Genomic DNA, 10,980 nt, shown 5'->3' on the forward strand with positions numbered 1-10,980 from the left:
AGCCAATGAACAAATTCAGAAAGACAAAGATTGGTACATTAAAAATGAATTTCAGGAAAACAATTAGGGATTGAAGAAAACCTAAACAACTTTGAGCAAAACAAAATGTAAAACAATAAATCATAATTGGAAAATCGAGTAGTTAGTAAATAAATGCCAAGCAACAGAGCTAAATAATAAAATCTTTTTTCACTTTTTGGTTTGTAGAAAGCGGAGCTAGACAGAGAGAGACATACAGGGCAACAAATTATAATCACCAGGAAAGAGGGAAGGAACTGCAGCTGAGCTGAGAAATTATGTTGAACTAACAATGACCTTGCATTTGCCAACAATGGCATACTCATTCTGAGCTAACCTCAGCAGAATTCCTTTTAAAAAGTCAGGATTTGGAGCAGGTTGACTTTCAGCCTGGATTTTCCTTTTATCTCAGCCCTGAGTATGCATTAATTACTGGTATGTGAAAAGGAGACAGGAGGGAGTGGGGAAGAATGTGTATGCATATTTTTGCATCTGCGTGTCTCACAAGAGCAGCCTCTGTCTGTGTGTGACTACATGTGTGTCTGACCCACTACCATTCTAAGGCCCCTCACTCACTCAGCCACACCTACATCCTTGCACACACACAGTGAGTTAATGCTGATGTGTGTGGGTGACAGTGACTGAGTGAGATCCCTGAGAATGAGCAGGGCACACACTTAAACACACTCAACTTCAGAGAGGTGATGGCCTCGTGGTATTATCACAGGACAGTTAATCCAAAGATCCAGGTAATGTCCTGGTGATCTGAGTTTAAATCCTGCCATGGAAGATAGTGGAAATTAAATTCAACAAACATCTGGAATTAAGAGTCTAATGATGACCATGAATCCATTGTCGAATCATGCAGCATGGAAACAGACCCTTTGGTCCAACCAATATATTCTGACTATAATTCCTCCAATCACAGACTCTTCATTCTCTCATTTGTGAGCTTAGCAGGAGAGAAGCTCCCTATGTTTGGAGGAGCAACAACTTGCAGAACCAATCACTGCCATGGACCTTTATCTTGAACATTGGTCCATGAAATGGATAGAACCCATTCATGGGTTACATCCTGACCTCTAAGTCATACGTTCAACAATCTTAGTTCAGAGTAATTGTTAACAGTTGTAAAATGAAGACCTCTGTTGGAAAGGAAAAACAGGAAAACAAAAACACTAAGACGTCAAAATTGACTGATGCTGTTGAGTCCAGATGCTGTAAATGGGAGGTGAGTTGCTGTTCTTTGAGTTTGCATTGAGCTTCACAGCACACTGCAGTAGGTCGAGGACAGAAATGTCAGTGTGAGAGAAAGGGGGTGAATTAAAATGACAGACAGCTGGAAGGTTGGGGTCATGCTTATGAACTGAGCAGAGGGGTTCAGCAAAGTAGTCACCAAGTTCATGATTGGTCACCCCGGTGTTGAGGAAACCACATTGTGTGCAGCAAATACAGTAGGCTAGATTGAAAGAAGTTTAGGAAAATTGCTGCTTCACCTGTAACGAATGTTTAGGACCTTGGGAAGTCAGGACAGAGGGGCTAAAAGGGCAGGTGTTGCATGTCATGCAAGTGCAAGGGACGGTGCCTAGGAAGGGGAAAGCTGTTGGAGGCATTTGAAACAAAGAAACCAGGATAATCGAGATCCTGTCCTCCCGAAATGCCTTTAAATGAATTTGTATAACATGTCACGTTCTGTTCAATTGCCTTATTGGAATGGATATGGTTGCCCGGCAGGTTAGTTATCTTACCTGATTTTGCGCTGTTTGACGTTTCACAGCTTGCACTAAATGTCAGAAACACAGGCAGAACTATAAGACCATGAACAGCCCCAAAGGTTATGACAAGAAACATGGTTTTAAAAAATGTCCTAAATATGTAACTTGCTGCAGCAGCCAATACAACCACACCCAGTACGGTTGAAAGGGCTCCCTGGATGATAGGATATCCAAGGCTATATAATGCATCAATACTTCGCTCATTTGCACTTTCTCTGTCACTGGACACAAATGCATACGAAATATGAGCTGAAAAGTCCACAGAAAAACCAATACAAATGACCAGATTAATCATTGATATAGAATCTAAATTGACACTCCAAAAAGCCATAAAACCAGCAACACCCACTAAAACTGATGCAGTAGAAAATGTTACCCATACAGAGCACATTAGATTAGGTATTAAAAATAGCGCAACGATCAGCATTACACTAACAGCGACAACTACATTCTGTATTGTGTTGGATACTATAGCAAGATATTGATCAAAACAGATAAATGCAGGATGATACACCAACAGAGGGATTTGACATTCCTCCGCAAGCTTTCTTAATTCATTCAGCATGTTTTTCTCAGCAACTGAAGTATTGACATTAATGGTCTGAATGAAGAAGCGAGAAGCATTAATTTGTTGCTTACTTTCTGAAAACCTAATGTCTTGTTCAAACAAAGGAACAATTTGAAACAATGTAAGTAAATTTCCCATGAATGCATTTTTCTTCTGTATGTCTATTGACATCTTTTTAGATAGATCAATGTACACACGAAGCCAAGACTCTGACAATTCAGGATCGACATATGAGTTGTTTTCCAATCTGCCCATGCAGGTTTCAATTTCATCCTGAACAGTGGAATCCCAATATCCCACGGGTTCAGTGATAGCAACCATAACACGTGGTCCAGATTTTGAGAAAAAAGTACTTTGATCATCATAGAATTTAATCACATATGAACCATCAAAGGCAAGATTTCTCAGATCAATTCCCTCTTTGATATTTAAACAGCCATAAATACTGATGGCCAAATAACCAATGTATAGGACAACCACAATTGCCTTGGTCCAAATGTTTGTAAGGCATGGACCATAATATTCCTTAAAGAAGAAATAAACTGGATGTTCTTTTTCTGTGCCAGTCTCACTACTGTAAGCTCCACCTACACAGCACATTGCATAGCATTTAGATTCTTCTGGTTCATGATCACTTTCAACTTTTCTGAACGTCAGCCAATGCCTGTTACAAGCTTCTCTCCTCCCATTAAGTGCAAGAACAGCTCCAAAAAATGTAATGTTATAAATGAAGCAAAACAGAACTGTTGTGCCAGTGTAAACACAGAATGACTGCACGGATCGAAAAGGTGTCATAATGCCAATATAAAAGGCCAAAACATCAGTTAGAGTGGTGATTGTAACAGAGACAGCTGCTTCAGCGTATGTGTTTGCAAGGCGATGTTCAACTTTATCTGTGACCTTTGTCTTTTGCCAGCTGGCAAGCATAACAAACATATCATCTACGCCAATACCTAGAGAAATGAGAGAAGGTGAATTAGTATACCAGTGATTATCAATCAATGACTACAAATATAGGTGTTTAAAATTCAACATTCTCATCAGCATGATGAAGAATCAATGCTTATTATCAAACCTTTTTTTTATTCATTCCATGGGATATGGGCATTGTTTACCAGTTTTAAAAAGACCTACCTCCTTTTGTATTTCATTCCCTTTGACATAAAAGCCAACTTTCCTACTACCTGCCTTCCCAACTACCTGCTGAACTTGCAAGCTAACATTTTGTAATTTTTTTGTCCATTCACAGAATGTGGGCGTCACTGGCTAGGCCACCATTTCTTGCCCATCCCTCATTGCCCAGAGGGCAGTTGAGCATCATCCCCATTGCTGTGTGTCTAAAGTCATATATAGGCCCAGACCAGATAAGAATGGCAGTTTCCTTCCCCAAAAGATATTTGTGAAACATATGGTGTTTTGAAACAATCAACAATAGTTTCATCATTGGCTCATCATTAGACTCTTACTTCCAGATTTTTATCAAATTCAAATTTCACCATTTCGCTATTTGAACCCAGGTCTCCAAAATTTTACCTGAGTGTCTGGATTAATTGTCTCATGATAATACCACGAAGACCCTGCCTTGAATTTTTAAATTACATTTCAACAATTCAAAAGAAATTCAAATCCAAATGCTGCAAATAAATGGAGACAGTATGCCAAATTCGCTATTGTAATTATATTTCCTACCTGATTACAGGGCTAACCTGCAATGTTTCCAATGAATACAGACATAATGCTGCATTATAATTATAGTCTGCCCCATACAGGAGTGTGATACAAAATGGTTAGCTCAGTTGGCTGACAGTTGGTCAATGGTGCCAATTGTGCAGGTTCAATTCCTGCATCAGCTGAAGTCACCATAAAGATCCTGTCTTCTCAACCCCTTTCTTAGCCTGAAGCATGGTGACACTCAGAATACACTCACCACCAGCTGTCTCTCTGTAATGAAAGAGCAGCCTTGGGTCTATGGTCACATTATCTTTACAGTTAGAACCAGATAAATATCTGTTCAACTTCGATGGCTTCTGCAAGCCTGCCTGATCACATCAAGAGAATATTTGAGCAAGGACATTGTACAATATACTTCACTACAGACTTGAGAACTTCAACAACTGTTACCAACAGCAAGACTTTCATTCCTCTAAAAGGTTATGACAGACATGTATGTTTACAGCAGAACACAGAACTGCAGAATAGAATAATGAATACCTACAGCACAGAAGAAGACCATTTGGCCCGACGTGTATGTGCTGGCTCTCGACAAGTATATATCACAGGGATCCACTTTTTGAATCTGCCTTCACCAGTATAAGGCAGTGTGTTCTAGCAGTGCTGAATTTAAACATAAGCTAAGAATGCTACCCCTCAAGAATTTTTCTTACTATTTCGTGGGATGTGGGTGCCATAGGTTTGGCCAGCATTTATTGTCCATCCCTAATTGCACTGGAGACTCCAAATCCAATCGTATGCTAAACATGACATGTCTTTCACAAAACCATGCTGACTCTTCCCTTTAATTTTTCAAAGTACACAGCGAAAATCTCTATATTGATTGATTCTAACATGTTACCCACAACAGACATCAAGCTAACTGGCTTACATTTTCTTGTTTTCTGCCTCCTTCCCTTTTTGAATCATATGGTATTTGTTGTTTTCCAATTGGATGGAACATTTTACTGAATTTAGGGAATTTTGGAAAAGGAAGAACAACATCAGATAGCACCTCATTACCACCCCATTAGCCACATCTTTTAAGACTCTGTGAAGAAATCCATCTGAACGCAGAGACATGTTGGCCCACAGCTCCATCAGTTTTCTCTATACCACTTCACTTGCGATTGTAATTTCTTTAAGTTCCTCACTCCCTCCTCTTCCTGATGTAGATGTACATGCCTTTTCCTTAAGTTTGTTGCTTTTCTTTCCTTCTTTAGTTAACCACTACTGGTGGGGCCTTCCTTAAGAACTTTCCTTTATAGTAGCAGTATGCCTATCCTCAGTATTCTGAAATACTATTTACAATATACATTAATGACTTGGATAAGTAAAGTGAATGTAATATGGTCAAGTTTGCAAATGACTCAAAAATAGGAGGGATGGCAAGTGGCAAGTCTGCAGATTGATATAGTCAGGGTAAGTGAGTGGGCAAAAGCTTGGCAGATGGAATTGAATGTTGGAAAATGTGAGGATATGCACTATGGCAGGAAGAATAGAGTAGTTGAATATTACTGAAATGGGGAAAGACTGCAGAAGGCTACAGAACAGTGGATTTGTGACTCTTGGTCCATGAATCACAAAAAGCTAGCAGTAAAGTTCAATAGGTAATAGTGAAGGCAAATGTTTTGTTGGTCTTCATTTCAAAAGGAATCAAGTATGAAAGTTGAATGTCCTGTCAGAAGTATACAAAACACTAGTCAGACCACAGCTGGAATAATATGAACAGTTTTGATCCCCTTATCTAAGGAATGATATCATAGCACTGAAGTCACTCCAGACACTGTTTACCTAGTTGATACTTGAAATGGAGAGATTGTCTTATGAGAATACATTGTGTAAGTTGGCCCTGTATTCATTGGAATTTAGAAGAATGACAGGTGACATTATTGAAACATACAAGATTCTTTGGGGACTTGACAGGGTTATGCCTTTTGAGAAGATTGTAAGACTAGATGACATAAACTTAGAATAAGGGGACACCTTGTTAGGTCAGAGATGAGGAGGAATTTCATCTCTTAGAGGATGAATCGGTTAGATTATTTACTGCAGAGGGCTGTCAAGGCTGGGTCATAGAGTCATATAGCACAGAAGCAGACCCTTCAGTCCAACTCATTCAGACTCGCCAGACATCCCCATCTGGCCCAGTCCCATTTGCCAGCATCTGGCCATATCCCTCTAAACTCTTCCTACTTATATACCCATTCAGATGCCTCCTCCACCACTTCCTCTGGCAGCTTATTCCAAATACGCATCACCCTCTATGTGAAAAAGTTGTCCCTTAGGTCCCTTTTAAATCTTAACCCTCTCACCTTAAACCTAAACCCCCGAGTTTTGGATTCCCGCATTCTCAGAAAAAGACCTTGACTGTTCCGTCTATCAATGCCCCTCATGATTTTATAAACCTCTACAAGGTCACCCCTCAGTCTTTGCCACTCCAGAGAAAAGAGCCCCAGCCTATTCAGCCCCTCCTTACAGCTCAAACCCTCCAGTCCCAGCAACTTTCTTGTAAATCTTTTCTGCATCCTCTCAAGTTTAACAACTTCCTTCCGATAAAATGGTGACCAGAACTGAAGACTGTATTCCACCTGTGGTGGGAAAATTGTTGGAGTTTATATTCAAGCATTGGATAACTGAATATCTTGAATTTTTTTCCATTAATCAGGGATAATCAGCATGAATTTATAACAGGTAGGATGTGCCTGAGAAAATTCATTGCTTTTTTGGAAGAGGTGACTAAATTAGTGGAGGGGAATGTCTATAAATGTTGTTCATATGAAATTCCTGAAGGCATTTGATAAAGGCACACATAAGAGACTGTTAACTAAAGTAAAACTCCATGGAATTGATAAATTACAGACTTGGCTTAAAATTGGTTGAGTGGCAAGCAACAGAAGTAAGGGATAATGGGTAGGAACTCAAATTGGCAGGATGTGGCCTGCAGTGTCCACAAGGATCTGTATTAGGGCCTCAATCATTCATTAACATTATTTATGAATGACTTGGACAATGGCCTGGAAAGTTACATATCCAAATTTGCCGATGACATAATGTTAGGCTGCATTGTAGACAGTGAGGATGATAGCACAAAATTACAAAGATACAAAATAGAGTAGGTGAATGGGCAAACCTTTGGCAAACAGAATTCAATTTAAGGAGGTGTGATGTTATCAATTTTGGACCAAAGGAAAGATCAGGGTACTTTCTCGATGATATGAAGTTAAATACAGTGGATGCCCAAGAGACTTGGGCAATATCAATTTTTAAAATGTCACAAACAGGTGCAGAAAATAATCCAGAAAGTGAAAGGAATGTTGGCCTTTACATCTAGAGATTTGGAGTGCAGGGATACAGAAGTTATGCTGCAGTTATACACAACTCCCTGTTTAGAACCTACTTGGAGTACTGCGTGCAGATCTAGGTACCACACCTAATGAAGGATATACTGGACTTGGAGGAAGTACAATGTAGGTTTACAAGAATGATACTTGGACTTCAGGGATTAGGTTAAGAGATCAGATTATACAAATTAGGCCTGTTTTCTCTAGAATTTAGAAGGTTAAGACCCAACCTAATTGAAGTCCTCAAGATATTAACAAGAAAAGATAGGATGGATAAAATTAGACTATTTCCACTAGGTAAGGACTATTTGAGTACTAAGGGGCATAGTCTGAGAATTACAGCCAGGATGTTCAGGCAAGATGGTAGGCAACACTTCTATACAGAAAAGGTGATACATGTTTGAAACTCCCATCTACAAACAGCAGTGGATGTGGGATCAGTTCTTAATTTTGAGTCTAACATGAACCTTCGTTAAGCAAAGGTATTAAGGGATATGGGCCAAAGGCAGGTATGTGGAATTCGGCCACAGACCAGGCATGATCTCATTGAATGGCAGAACAAGCTCAAAGGGTTGAATGGCCTATTCCTGTTCCTATGGTCCTCTGTAAAATCGTTTGAAATTTGATCAAACTTGTATTTGTAAAGTAAGTATTACTGACCCAGAATCAGAAAAGGTGCGTTGGCAGTATTGATGGCAAATTTCATCCCACAGTATAACAGCAGTCCAAATCCTGACAGTACAGCTAATCCAGCCGATACAACACCAAGAGCTGCAACCCATACCTTATTTCTCACAGAGTCCAACCTGTAAATAAAGTTGAGAATCTTCTATTACACAACTGATTTTTTCTGTGATGTATTCTATGAAATCATGTTATAAATAATTATGAAAAAATAAATGTTACCTCATACACGATATGATAGAAAAGAATATTGAAAGAAAATACGTGACAGAGAACAAAGGAATAATTTTCTTCGGAGTCCCTTCAAATTCTTCTTGTCTTGATATTGATGTGAAATAGGAAACCTATAATTCAGGAAAAAAGCTTAGGAATGATCAGAAACACTGTCATGTTATTTTCAGAAAACAACATCCTGAGCAGCTGTGGTATGTGGGAGCTGGTGGAAACTGGAGCAATCCATGGTAACCACATCTGTAACAAATATTGGCTGCTCAAGGAAATCGGCTCAAAGCTAATGAGCTGGAGTCCGAGCTGCAGACACTGCGACACATCAGGGAGTGGGAGAGAAAACCTGGACACTGTTACAGGAGGCAGTCCACACCACTTAGATTACTTACATCAGATTTGCTCCATGGTCAGGGACAGTAGGGTGTCACTGCGGATGAGATGGCTACACCAATCCACAATTTAGCTTTGGAGGGTCCTCAACTAGCGCCTTTCTCCAGTAGCTACATGGTCCTTGCTCCCAGTGTGGTCAAGGGCACAAGCTGCAGGCAGGATGAGTAAATTAACCACAGCTCTGTGGTTCAGAGCACCATCAAATAGGGGAAGAAAAGAGAAATAGAGTAGCAGGAGGAGATAGCTTTGTTAGGAGAACAGATACTGTTCTCTGCAACAAAGTCAGAGGGTGCTGAAGACTGTGTTGCCGACCTGCTACCACGTTCATGACATCTCTTTTCGGATGGGGAAGGACATGGAATGGAAGGGAAAGGATCCACTTGTTATGGTTGAGGTAGGCATTGATGACAAAGGTTGGCCTTGGAAAAAGGTTCAGCTGTGGGATTACGAGCAGTTTGGGGACAAAATTTCAAAGAAAGTACAAAGGTAATAATCTCACGATTAGTACCTGATCCAGGTGAACTAGCGGGCTAGGCAAAAAGAGGTGGAGAAGTGACACTGGCAGCGGAATAGAATGATTACAGTTTAGTGATTAAAAAGTCAATGAGCTGCTTTTAGAATGCAGGCAGTATGGGAAATTGGGTTAAGCAGATGGTGAGGAGTGGAAATGATTAACTGGAGATTAATTTTGTATTTAACACTGATTCTGCAATTGCCAGGAATTTTTACAGAGAAAGACACGGTACTGGATTATGTGGTCCAGGCAAATCTGACAAATGATGAATGGCTAAGCCAATTGTTTGCCATAAATGTTCACCCACATTCCTTGAAATGAAGTGAGTGGAGATGACCAGCATTTTCAGCTTTCTTCTATTCTGAAGAAGAGTCATACTGGACTCAAAGTGTTAAGTCTGTTACTCTCTCCACAGATACTGCCAAACCTGCTGACTCTCTCAAACACTTTCTATTTTTATTTCAGATTTGCAGAATCAGCGGTATTTTGCTTATATTTGAGATGACCACAGTACCAGGGTGAGATACAGTAATGGGGACAAAAGTTTAAAGTTGGAGATGAACTCACATTCACTGGAAGCTCACCAATCGGGGAAATCAGGCTGAGAAATCAAATAGCTAAATTGGAAATCATGAATTAAACTGATGAAAGCATTCTGGGAAGACACATGTGCACCTGTGGTGAGGGAAACATGAATGCCCATCCTTGATCCATGTCAATCATTTGAAAAACTTGCCTGGGGCCTTCACAGATATGCCTTCAGTAATCCTTCGACAGTCTACTGAATGCGCCTTCCTAGGCCTCCAAACCATGAATGGAGTGAACCTGAAAACTTTCTCAGTTTTAGAATTCTCATACTTTTTAAATCCTTCAATGGTCTCTTCCTTCTCTGTGTCTGTAACCTCCTCCAGCCCCACAACTCTCTCAAATATCAGCACTCTTCTAATTCGGGCTGGTCCAGCATCCCTGAATTAAATTGCCCTTGCATTGTAAGCAGTGTTTTCAGCTGTCTAGGCTCCAAACTGTGGATTTCCTCATTCCCCTTTATTACACTTTTCAAAATTTATCATTGATTGAGTTCCTGGTCAGCCCTCTAATTGCTTCTCATCTTCATCATGTCATTTTTGCTTTATAATGCTTCTGAAAACACTTCCAGAAATAGATGCACATGAAAAACTCACCATAACACTCCTCTGATTTTTCAATTTGTTTGGAAATTCTTGAAGGAAATTCTTGAGCCACAGCAAACTGAGATTTTTCATGTCATCGTTATCTTCTTGCAAATAATAATCCAGTTTAATTGCCTTTGCTTTTTTAATATAATTTTGATCTAGGTCGACACCTCCAACAGCCAAACCAATAAAAGTCTGATTCATTGTAGGGTAAGAAATCCTGGCGTTGGCTTCTAGACTGTGATTTATAATATTTAAAATTTCATTTCCAAAACACGAGTCTGCCATCCGTGTACAAAGAGAAGAATAGCCGTATGTGACACCTTGACTATTGTTAATACTGAGCTGCTTTACATCGTCATCAAGCGATAGAATCTCTTTAAATGCAGTCTTTGTCAAGATATTGTCATCTTTCGATACAGCAATGAAAGAAGCAAACGTCCCCTCTGTGTAAAGCCTCTGACCGGAGAAGATTTCCGAATCAGTGGTTGGAAAATGTTTTTTAATAAACTCTCTCTCAGATTTTGCTGGTCCATGTATGGGTGTGAATTGCTCTTCGATGTCATTGCTTTCATTT

General features: G+C 39.8%; 1 pseudogene; it reads right to left on the reverse strand.

The window, feature by feature from the left end:
• Positions 1-1,493: 1,493 nt before the first annotated feature.
• LOC109916837 lies at positions 1,494-10,976 on the reverse strand (annotated as a pseudogene).
• Positions 10,977-10,980: the final 4 nt, after the last annotated feature.

The sequence above is a fragment of the Rhincodon typus genome, unplaced genomic scaffold (assembly GCF_021869965.1).
Source record: "Rhincodon typus isolate 14 unplaced genomic scaffold, sRhiTyp1.1 hic_rhity00003072, whole genome shotgun sequence".
NCBI classification, from domain to species: Eukaryota; Metazoa; Chordata; class Chondrichthyes; order Orectolobiformes; family Rhincodontidae; genus Rhincodon; species Rhincodon typus.